Source organism: Lepus europaeus, chromosome 8 (genome assembly GCF_033115175.1).
Source record: "Lepus europaeus isolate LE1 chromosome 8, mLepTim1.pri, whole genome shotgun sequence".
Classification (NCBI taxonomy): Eukaryota; Metazoa; Chordata; class Mammalia; order Lagomorpha; family Leporidae; genus Lepus; species Lepus europaeus.
In genome coordinates this window covers 68,637,296-68,646,990 of record NC_084834.1, presented here as the reverse complement: position 1 = coordinate 68,646,990, position 9,695 = coordinate 68,637,296, and the positions used below count along the sequence as shown (strand labels likewise).

General features: G+C 43.0%; 1 pseudogene; it reads right to left on the bottom strand.

Annotated features, from left to right (window-relative positions):
- Positions 1-416: 416 nt before the first annotated feature.
- On the bottom strand, positions 417-1,109 carry LOC133765575 (small ribosomal subunit protein eS1-like; annotated as a pseudogene).
- Positions 1,110-9,695: the final 8,586 nt, after the last annotated feature.

Below are 9,695 nucleotides of genomic sequence, written 5' to 3'. Positions count from 1 at the left end.
TCCCATCACAAAATAAGGCATTTTATCTGTCACTATTAATGCCTACGTTTTATCTATCCATTTATTTATGGTTAGAAGATTTTATTTATTTATTTGAAAGGCAGAGTTACAGAGAGGCAGAGGCACAGAGAGAGGTCTTCTGTCCTCTGGTTCACTGCCAATGCCCAGCAATGGCCAGAGCTGGGCCGATCCGAAGGCAGGAGCTGGGAGCTTCTTCTGAGTCTCCCATGCAATTGTAGGGGTCCAAGGACTTGGGCTATCTTCTACTGCTTTCCCAGGCCATAGCAGAGAGCTGGATTGGAAGTGGAGCAGCTGGGTCTCAAACCAGCACTCCTATAGGATGCCAGCACTGTAGGTGAAGGCTTAACATGCAACGTCACAGCATCGGCCCCAAAATCTACGGTTTAAATGGATCCTCAGACTGGTGGCTTATATCCATCAGCTCATTCAGCCTTAGCATCCGACTAAGCCTCCCCAGAGGCTTTTCCAGGACTGCTACTTTCATCATGAAGTTTCGTGAGTTTTCCCAATCCAAACTTGGGCTTCTTTACCATTCTTACTTTTCTAACTAAGACATCATGGAGAGAATAAATAGATTGGCAAGTTTTTTCTGTGTCTTTTCCAGTGCTGTCTGGAATCAATTTATTGGCCACTTCTTTCAAGTCATTTGTTTGCTCTTCTTGGGTCATGATTTCCATCATCTTCTCCCTAGATTTGATAGACCTGTTAGTGCTGAGCATAAGATATCTCCCCTACCTGATTGTCACTTTTTTTTTTTAAAGTAAAACCAATACAGACCAGACAAAGCAGATATCTATCAGTTTTGTCTTGACATCAACATGAGCTTCAGTCATAATCTGCCTTTTTTTTTTTTTTTTTACCATGGAGCACATTTGTCATGGGTAAGATCCATGCCATGGAAGTTAGGCAGTTTATGCCCTTAACAGTCTCAGTAATTAGCTTAAATTTTCTAAATGCACTTTCATTTCAAACACATTACAGAGGACATCAGATGCAAGTTTTCTGCCTTTGAATCGCATGGCTAGTGTTTTTCCAATATTTCTTAAATTGAATATAGTAGGTACTTTCACATCATACCAATCTTTCTAAGAAAATGAATAAACCAGGGCCGGCACTGTGGAGCAGCGGGTTAAAGCCCCGGCCTGAAGCGCCAGCATCCCATATGGGTGCCGGTTCTAGTCCTGGCTGCTCCTCTTCCAATCCAGTCTCTGCTGTGGCCTGGGAAAGCAGTAGAAGACGTTCCAAGCCCTTGGGCCCCTGCACCCACATGGGAGACCCAGAAGAAGTTCCTGGCTCCTGGCTTCGGATCGTCGTAGCTCCAGCCATTGCAACCAACTGAGGAGTGAACCAGCAGATGGAAGACCTCTCTCTCTCTCTCCCTCTCTGCCTCTCCTTCTCTCTCTGTGTAACTCTGACCTTCAAATAAATAAATGAATCTTAAAAAAAAAAGAGCATCAGGAGCATTCCCAGAAAGTTACTTCAAGTTTCACAGCACAGGTCCCATGATTTTTGGGGTAGCCAGTTCCCAGGTGACACCTGCTAACTCTAATCAAATTCATTTCCTAGCCCATCCTTCCGTTATGGCCTGAATTGTGTCTCCCCAAGAGATATTGAAGTTTTCTCTCCCCATCCCCAAACTTTCACATGTAATCTCATTTGGAAATGGGGTCCTCGCTGATGATCAAGCTGAGGTCATTAGGATGAGCTTCTATCTAACATGACCGAGTTATTAAAAAGCAGGCAAATTTGGTCATGGAGATAGACACACAGAGAGAAAGATAATGTGAAGTCACAGGGAGAAGGCCAGGACCAGCCAAATGACATCTGAAGCTACCAGGAACGACGGGGCCTTTGAAATCCCCCAGGTGCCAGTTTTCTGTTTGAATGTTTACTCTGTGGTTCTCTGCATGGGATCACTGCATCTTTTACCTGCCAACCATTTCCCTGCTTCTCTATAAATCAGATGTTGGTTTTCTGGAAGTCTGACTGGCGCATTCACTAGTGTCCTGAATACTCTGTAAATAATTCCTACTTAGGTCTCACTGACACTGCATTGCTTTTCCCCAGGCTGGTTCTGCCTGCTTCACTTTTCTATGTGAAGCTGTCCTCAGCACTTCAGCAGACACACATAGCATGAATTCCAGAAATAACCATTCTTGGGAGATACTATATAGGAAAGCACACTGGCCGATGGAGTGCCGGTAAGCGGAAGCCCTTATTATAATTATTGAATCTCAGGTGTGCGCTTTGACTCCTATCAACTCCCTCACTTGAGGAGAATCTTTTTAAAAATTATCTTGGTCAATGAATTTGTCATTATGTGGTGGGGACTAACTCTGAGGAGGGGAGGTGTGAGAGAGGGACGTGGCTGGGGGTATGATCACGGGGCTAAGAGAAATGGGAGAAGACAGAACAACTGAAAGGGGGAGGGGATAGCTACTGCTGTTTCTTCCAGGTAAGTTTTCGTCGAGAAAGCTGGTGCTCAGCGGTAGAAGAGCAATTACAGAGTGTAGGTACTGTGAATATGCCCCCCGTGATGACACCGTGCCCTTCATGAAGCTGGTGAAGGACCTGAGATTCTATGGCTTCACCATCATGGGCAGGCATTTCTACCACATAAAGACTCTGGCAAGGCCCTGGTTGCCCAGTAGCCTAATAGTGACCCTCTTGTAGCTGGTCATAGGAAATTGATTGATCCTTCGTACCTTCTGTCTTCCTTCATATTCAAGATGGGTACCATCCTCACCAAATACTGCAGTGACGCTGGTGTGGTCCAGGGGGTTCCCGATGCCTGGGTGGTCCTTCTGGAATGATGGGAGTTGTAAGTGGTGGTTGTATTGCAGATGTCAAGGCCAAAGCTCTGTAAATTCTGGATATCTGCCTTGACAGCCAGAAGCTCTTTTCAGGGTCAGGTAGAAGTTTCCAGCTACTTTTGATGACTTCCAAGAAACTGTACCTCTGGCAACTTTCATTCTTCTTCTCCTGGATGTTCTGGCTAAAGCTCTCTCACCAGCACTTCCCAATAGTGTCTGGGTTCTTGATGGCCCAGCCTCAACACCAATATGCTCCCCTCACATCTTCACAGGTGTTAGAGCACTTGATGTCTTCCAACTTAGCTCCATAGCAAACTGGGTTTAGGGAGTCTGGGTACCATCACTTTCACCTTCCCAGGGTCAGGCAGCTCAACCTCCAAACTCACCAGGATGCCATCCTTGTGTGTTGGGTACTTGAACATATTGTGTTCCACATCCAGCCACATCCATGCTCAGAGAGGAACAAAGCAGGTGTGGGAAAAGTACATGAATGTTGATCTCCCTGCTAATTATCCCTGCTAATTATTAGTTACCTCCCTGCTAATGTCCATGTAGAGCTCAAGATGCACCTCGGTGGTGAGTTAATACCATGGCTCCAACTCGAGCAGTACCAGCATGAAAGTCCACTGCGGAGCCTCTGGCGGTCTTGACTCAGAAGTTTGCCAGAGTCTCAGAGTAGGCATGGAAATGCTTTAGCTTCATCAGGGCCTCCCTGGGGATGGTAGGAATGGGGATGCTATCCAGCTGCCCTGCAGTCTCTTGCTTCTCTCCTGATGTTGGAGCCATGCCCCTAAGGAGAATCTTCGTGTCATTCCACCATGAGATGTTCTGAGCCAGGGGATTTAATTTTAATTTTTTTTAAAGGCAGGTCAGTGGGGGTAGGAAGGAGAGAGACAGAAATATCCTCACTGGTTCACTTCCAAATGCCAGTAAAAGCCAGGGCTGGGCCAGGCCAAAGCCAGGAGACAGCAACTCCATTTGGGTTTCCCCTGTAGATGGAAGGAACCCAAGCACTGCTAACCTCCAGGAAGCTGTACAGGAAGTGGAGATGAGACTTGGTTCCAAACACTCAGATATGGGGTGTGAGCATGCCAAGCACCTCTTAACCACTGAGCCACAATGTCTGCCCCCAGAGTATTTTAAGTACTAACTAAATTTATTCTAATTGTCAGTTTTTTCTTTAGGCATTACTTCTCATTATCTGATTTACATCTCTCACTACTGATTTTATTGAAAAGATTGAGTGAATATTCTCAGAGAATATTAAACACAACAAAAACAGCACCTTGATTATGTAATGAGCTCTGCTTTTTGTTTTTTCTATCTCAATTTTCTCTTTGTATATTTTTGAATTTGGGTCAGCTGCTTCTGCACCAGAAGATGGGTTCTTGCTGTATTTCTTTCTATATTTCCTGCTGTCCCAAGACCCACAAGAAAAAAAAGTACATGCACACACATACTCTCACAGAAGGATACCTCAAAAGTTTATAGAAAAATAGAATTATAACAAAAGTTCATTTTGGTGCAAAAATTTTTTTAAATCCAAGCATAGTTTTTCCATATGGTCCATGTTCCATGAAGCTTTAAGGCTTCTTGGATAATTTGTGTAATATTTATTTTTATATATATAATATTTACATATATATGTTTTTGTATTTGATGTCTGGCTCCAGTTATTCTAGAAGTTTGTAGCAGTTTAACCACTGTAATTGACATTTTCCCACATTTAGGCTTACTCTGATAAACAGATTATTTATATCAAAGGAAAGGTATATTGGTCTATGGCTAGCCTTTGGAAATGGGAAACTCATTAGACCATAGTGGCTCGACTTACTATGAGATTTGATATGTACAAAGAAGGGGACAGAAAACACTTTGGCAAATATGATTCCTACTTTTCGTTTCGGTCTTGGAGAAGAAGGAGTTCACCCTCCAGTCTCCCTATAGACTAGTTCTGGATGCCAGTAGACCTTTGGGGTCCTGAGTGGACTTTTTTTCCATTGTTGGTGCCTGTCATAAATCCATTTCTATCCCTTTTAGTGTTCTTGAGCCACAGAATGAGAAATGGAGTTGTTTTGGCCAAATGTTTTTCCTTTGTGCCACAGGGTACCATGAACATGTCTCTAATTTTGCATGGGTTGTAAGGCTATTAGTTTTAGCATTGTAGGGAAACATGTGGTGTTTATAGTTTTAAAATCTAGCTCTGCTACTCTTTAGTTGTATGAGCTTGTGTAAGTTACTTAACCTTTCCGAGTTTCTGTTTTCTAATGTGTAAAATGAAAATGATAAAGTACTTAATGCACTGTGCAGCTGTAAGGATTAAACGAGAACATGCCTGTGACAGCTCAGCGTAACGGGACGTGGTAAGCACGCAAGAAAGGACATCCCTTACCATTACCTCTCTACTTTTGTAGCTCGTGAATTCTTTTGGGTCTTATTTTCACTGAGCTTGATGGCAGACCTCTGTGACTATTGACCTGCATTGATGGATCAGATTTTGGTCACATAATGCCCATGTTGTAAAAAGCCAAGTGACACGTTAGGTTTGGACATGTTGGTGGTTCGAATTCATGCTGCTGACCTTAAAGGACCTTAAACAAGAGCATTTTTTGGTTCATTGCAAACCTGTCCCTGGAGTGAAAGAAACAAGTGCAATCAGTCTAAGGCATCAACTCATCAGAGGAGGTGTCACTGGAGTTACTGACTTCTTTCTGTGTTACACTTTTACAGCAAAGCCAGCTATAGTTTAGTGAACATGTCAATATCTTTAAGAGAACTCAACTCACCACTAGATTGCTATAAAATTATATAAGAAGAGAAAGCATGCTCCAGTTATCTCTGACAAGATTTTTATGAGTTAATCTTTACAGCATGTTGATAAAATTCTGCCTTATTGACTTTGAACAGGAATAGACTGGATCAAGAAAAGCCAATTACCCTAAGCTGGGTGTTAATTATCTATTTGTCCTTGTTAATATTACAATATACTGCATAGTGCCAAGTTTGAAATGCCAAAGTTCAGGGTTATATAAGTGTTCTGTCATGTGGAAGTACTGCAGGTATTTTGAATTCTAGCTTGTCCAACGATTTGACTAGTCCATGCAAACGCTGCGGGTGAAAATGTGGCAAAAAGCCTGCTTTTCACTGATTCTTGATGCAGCTGCCTTTTGATGGCTTTCCTTCTAATTGTGCATTTCTGAGAGTCTCACATCTTTCTCCTGGCAACATGGTACAATCTTTATCCAGGAAGCTCATTAACTGCGTTTAGGATGACATTTTTTTGAAAAAATTCATTTACTTATTTGAAAGGCAGAGTTACAGATAGAGGGAGAGACAGAGGGATCTTCCATCCACTGTTTCACTCCCTACATGGCTGCAATGGTTAGGACTGGGCTGGTCCAAAGCCATTAGCCAGGAGCTTCTTCCAGGTCTCCTGTGGACTGGAGCCATTTTCTGCTGCTTTTCCTGGCTCATCAGCAGGGAGCTGGATCAGAAGTGGAGCAGTCAGGACTCAAAGTGGCACCAATATGGAATACAGGCTCAGCAGACCTAACTGGCTGTGCCACAGTGCCAGCTCCAGGAGCAACACTTTTTGAACTCAAGTTATCAGAAGATTACCTTTTTTTCTCATTAGCTTTTAAAATTTATAAATTATAAAATTATAAACAAATTTTATAAAATTTGTTTCTATTTGAAAAGGGAGGGGCCGGAGGAGAGACAGAGAAAGGTCTTTTATCTGCTAGTTCACTCCCTAAATACCCACAACAATGGGGCTTGGGTGAGAGCTGGGAACTCAACCCAGTTCTCCCATGTGGATGGCAGGGACCCAATGACTTGAGTCTGTCTCCAAGTGTATACACGTTGACAGAAAGCTGGAATTGAAGTAGGGTAAGAACTCAAATCCAGACACTCTGATATGGGATGCAGGTGTCCCAAGTGGCATCTTAACCACTGTGTCAAATGCCATCCCATTAGCTGTTACATCAGAATTGGAGTTTTGGGGCCGGCGCCATGGCTCACTTGGTTAATCCTCTGCCTGCAGCACTGGCATCCCATATGGGCACCGGGTTCTAGAGTCGGCTGCTCCTCTTCCAGTTCAGCTCTCTGCTGTGGCCCAGGAAGGCAGTGGAGGATGGCCCAAGTGCTTGGGCCCCTGCACCCACATGGGAGACCAGGAGGAGGCTCCTGGCTTCGGATTGGCGTAGTTCTGGCCGTAGCGGCCATTTGGGGAGTGAGCCAATGGAAGAAAGACCTTTCTCTCTGTCTCTCTCACTGTTTATAACTCTGTCAAATAAATAAAAAATAAAAAAAAAGAATTGGTGTTTCATATATGCAATATATAAAGATACTTTTGGCATATTAAAATAGCCAATGAAATGCAGGAAAAATATTCAGGCTTTAAGAACAAATGTCTCTCTTTTCCTTCCTTCCTTCCTTCCTTCCTTCCTTCCTTCCTTCTCTCTCTCTCTCTCTCTCTCTCTCTCTCTCAGATTTAGTTATTTGAAAGGCAGAGTTACAGAGAGGCAGAGGCAGAGAGAGAAAGAAAGGTTTCCCATGCACTGGTTCACTCCCAGATGGCTGCAACGGCTGGAGCTGCGCCAATCCGAAGCCAGAAGCCTGGAGCTTCTTCTGGGTCTCCCACGTGGGTGCAGGGGCTAAAGGACTTGGGCCATCTTCTACTGCTGTCCCAGGCCACAGCAGAGAGCTGGATTGAAAGTGGAGCAGCCAGGACTCGAACTGGTGCCCATTTGATATGCCAGCACTGCAGGCAGCAGGTTTACTCGCTAAGCCACAGCACTGGCTCTATAGGTAGGAAATTTTATCATTTCTATTTTACAGATTAGGAACCTGGGCCCCTAAGGTCAGGTAAGTTGCCTTAGTAAGTGGTTGAACAGGGTCACTTGGCTGCAGCAAGTTTTTCAAGTACTTGACATTTGGATGCCAAGGAGTTTGCAAACATGCACTAAGAACATTCTTTTTTTTTTTTTTTTAAAGAATATTTATTTATTTATTTGAAATGCAGAGATATATAGAGAGAGTTGGGGGTAAGGGAGAGAAATATTTCATCTGCTGGTTCACTTTCCCAAATAGTTGCAACAGCTGTGGCTGGGTCAGGTTTAAGCCAGAAGCCAGGAGCTTCTTCTGGGTCTCCCACATGGGTTCAGGGGCCCAAGCACTTGGGTCATCTTCTGCTGTTTCCCAGGTGCATTAGCAGGGAGCTGGATCAGAAGTGGAGTAGCTGGGACTTGAACAGGTACCCATATGGGAAGCTGGCATTGCAGGTGGTGGCTTGACTTTCTATGCCACCAGCACCAGCCCTAACTAACATTCTAGCACTAATAATTTGAAACTATTTTAAAATGGGAAGATACTGACTCAGAAAAAAAGAAAAAATTAGAATTTTGCTTGATCCAAAAAATCTCATGGAAAATACATGCTAAAGGGGCTTTTGGAACAATGTTCAGTATTTTAGGCTTTCACGCTCCAGATTTTAAAGGATAATGTTCAAATAATTAAAATGTTCTGGTTCCAGACTCTGCCATTAACATCTGTATTTCCTTGGCTAACTGACCCTCTTTGGGCTCTTTTCTCAAATGAAAGATAGACTATTATTCATCTTAGATTGTTATTGGAGAGAATCACATATAATTCATAGGAAGTAATCTGAACAATACAAAGTGCTATGGAAATAAAAGGTGGTGTTTTTATTGCTTGTTGTCACTATTCACACATGAATACTCTCATCTCTGAATTGGAAGATACATTAGAAGCACCACGCAGCTCCCAGGGGCAGAGTGGGCCAGCTGTCACATTTGTCTTGCACTGAAATCCTCACTCTGTTATTTATTTACTGAATAGCTGTAGGCCAGTATTCCAAATTCTCTGAATCTCAACTGCATTTGTAAAGGAGAGAATACTACTTTTCAATGTAAAATGATTAGGATTAAGTGTGACAGCCAGTAATAGTGGTATTCTGTCACACACATGCTCTTAGGAAATTCTCAAGCAGCCTAAAACAAAACAAAGCAAAAAACCTACCAACTGAAAACAATGAGAGGGAAAAATATTTTGAAGTAAAAGTCACTAAATGTTTAAGTATTAGCACAATAAGAATTCTTACTAGTAGGGTACGTGAAAAGTATGAGATGTCAATAGCATCTTTATTTTGTGAAAAACTAGCAATGTTATACTTGTGATTTTTAGAAGACATTAATATAATAAAATCTGGTTTTTGCAGTTTTTTTGGTTTACACAGAGTGTATGCATAATGACAGTGTGCCAGGGAGAAGAATAACACCCCAAAGAGGTTTGTGTCTCATTCCCTGCAAATTGTAGATATATTATGCTGTGCACCAAAGAGGAATTAGGTTTACAGATGGAATTAAGATTGCTGACCAGCTGACCTTAAGACAGGGAGATTATCCTGGGTTATCCAGGTGGGTCCAGTATAATCACAAGGGTCCCAAGAGCCGGGGAGATGGCAGCATCAGAAGGCCTCGTCCTAATGTTGCTGTCTTTGAAGACGGATGAGAGAGCAGGTGGCCAGTAGAGGCTGGAAAGGGCAAGGATATAGACCCTCCCCTGCAGAAAAGAAATGTAGTCCTTCTGACACCTTGATTTTACCACAGTCCATTTTAAGTGCCTTTTGGACTTCCTAACTATGAAATTGTAAGATAATATGTTCACATATTTTTAAAAAGATTTATTTATTTGAAAGGCAGAGTTAGAGAGAGGGAGAGAGAGAGGGAGGTGGTGGTGGGAGAGACAGAGAATCTTCCCTCTGCTGGTTTACTCCCCAAATGGTGCAACGACCAGGGACCTGGGACCTTGGTTGGGCCAGGCCAGAGCCAGGAGCCAGAA